This window comes from Myotis davidii, unplaced genomic scaffold (genome assembly GCF_000327345.1).
Source record: "Myotis davidii unplaced genomic scaffold, ASM32734v1 scaffold575, whole genome shotgun sequence".
NCBI classification, from domain to species: Eukaryota; Metazoa; Chordata; class Mammalia; order Chiroptera; family Vespertilionidae; genus Myotis; species Myotis davidii.
In genome coordinates, this window is record NW_006290306.1 from 1,629,916 (window position 1) to 1,632,078 (window position 2,163).

At 52.1% G+C, this 2,163-nt stretch overlaps 2 protein-coding genes across 2 annotated transcripts in view; one reads left to right on the forward strand and one right to left on the reverse strand.

The window, feature by feature from the left end:
• PNKD (paroxysmal nonkinesigenic dyskinesia) overlaps positions 1-2,163 on the forward strand; it is a 67,106-nt gene that overhangs the window by 12,313 nt on the left and 52,630 nt on the right. The window lies entirely within an intron of this gene.
• TMBIM1 (transmembrane BAX inhibitor motif containing 1) overlaps positions 1-2,163 on the reverse strand; it is a 19,387-nt gene that overhangs the window by 8,307 nt on the left and 8,917 nt on the right. The window lies entirely within an intron of this gene.

Here is a 2,163-nt window from a genome sequence, read left to right on the forward strand (position 1 = left end):
AAAAATAATAAAGAAAATAAAAAATTTTAAAAAGCTGTCTAGTGACTAGGGAAGAAGCCCGATGGCCCAGCAAAGCCTGGTGAATCACAGGGCCAGCTGGGACCCATTGAAGGGTCAACCCAGCCCCCATGGCAGCTGGCAGGAGAGTCAGGCCTGAAAGGCAGAGCTGGGGAGGAGCCAAGGCCGATGGTGGGGGAGGAGGCGAGGACAACAAGCTAGCCCTGGTGCTGGAGCCACCAGCCCCAGCGTGGGAGGGCAGAGGGCTATGGACAGTGGCAGGCTGAGTCAGGGGACGCCAGAAGCCTGGGGGAATGGGTGCGCAGGGCTGGCCACCAGAGCTGGGAGGCGGCGCAAAAGGGCAGGCCTGAGACAGAACTTTCTGGTTCTTTCAAATAACAGCCTAGGCGTGTCAGATGGGTGTGTAGCAGCCTATGGCTGCCACTGCTCTCTTAATGGCCTTGCCATTGTGCTTACAGGGCCTCAAAGCCCCCGGGTAGGGGGAGACACTTGTTTTGAACCCCAGGGTCTCTAGTGTCCCCGTGATTCTTGCCTGTCTCCCCCAGGGGCAGTGGCTAGCAGGGAAGAGGGAGCCCTAAGGATTCACACCACAAGGTCCAATCACTACCTTCTCTGCAGGAGGAAGAACTCCACAGCCAGGGGAAAGCTGAGGACAAGGCCACAAATGCTCAGTTCAGATGAGGGAACCAAGGCTCAGAACAGTGAAGTGATTCCCCACGATCATAGAACTGGCAGGTTAATGGTGCCACCAGAATCTCCGAGGCCTTCAGGGTCCTAGATGTTTGCGAAGAGCTAAGAAGGAGGTCCCTGAAAGACCTGGATTAGGAACAAGCCCTGATAGAGTCTGGGCCCCTTAACAGGGCCACCACCTGCCCCTAGCATCCTCCAAGGGGCAGACCTTTAGGATCCCACAGAGAGGAAGCGCCCCCAGATTCAGGTCAGCAGACAGCCTCAGAGCCTCTGCTGGAAGGAAGAGCCGGCTTTTTAGGGCACCTGCACAGTTCAGGGATCAGATAAAGGACTGTCCTATCTCTTCTCTCTTATGACAATTGGGATAATCCAGAGAGAAGAAGGTGGCAGGGAGGGTGGGGAGGTAGTATTGAATTACAGGCCAGGTCTCTAAATGGGTTATTTTGAGGAAAGCTGTACTCCATCTTCCCAGAGTAAATGGACCAGCACAGCAAGAATGTGTCAGGTCAGAAATAAGAAAGATGTCCCGGACAGCAAGGGTGTGACACAGCAAACCAGGGCATCAGAATTGGGGTCATGTGCAGGTCCTGCACCGGAGCGTAGAGTGGCCTGAGGAGAGTGGAATGAAAGGAACAAGGGAGGACTAAAAACTGGGTGTGCTGAGTTTAAGAAACCAAGATAGTCACTGTTCCTGATAGTGTTTTGTTTAGCCCTAGCCAGTTTGGCTCCATGGATGGAGCGCCGGCCTGCGGATTGAAGGTTCATGAGTTCTATTCCAGTCAAGGGTTTGTACCTCAGTTGGAGGCAACCAATAGATGTGTCTCTCTCACATCGATGTTTCTCTCTCTCTCTCTCTAAAAAATCAATGGAAAAATTTCCTCGTGTAAGGATTAACAGCAACAATAACAAAAATGTTTTGTTTATGTAAGAGTGAGAAAATACTCTTAAGTTGTTATATGTGTCTCTTCTTAATAGACTTCTAAAAGAGGAAGAAAAACTGGGGTCCCCTTTTGTGAGACAGGAGGCTCCTTCACCCTATAACCCTCTATCCATCCCCTTCAAAAATCCCCTTTTAGCCCTAGCCGGTTTGGTTCAGTGGATAAAGTGCCGGCCTGTGGACTGAAGGGTCCCGGGTTCGATTCCAGTCAAGAGAACATGTCCGGGTTATGGGCTCGATCCCCTGTAGAGGGCATGCAGGAGGCAGCTGATAAATGATTCTCTCTCATCATTGATGTTTCTAGGGATCACTGGGCATCAGTGGGGTAAGCGATGAGGAGCAGGGGCCTGGGAACTCCCCTGTGATCACTTAAGAATGCCTTCTAGCCCTGGAGAAGTGTGGCTCAGCTGGTTGGAGCACTGTCCTGTATACCAAAACGTGGCAGGTTCGACTCCCAGTCGGAGCACATATCCAGGTCGCTGGTTTGATCCCCAGACAGGGAGCGTGTGGGAGACAAC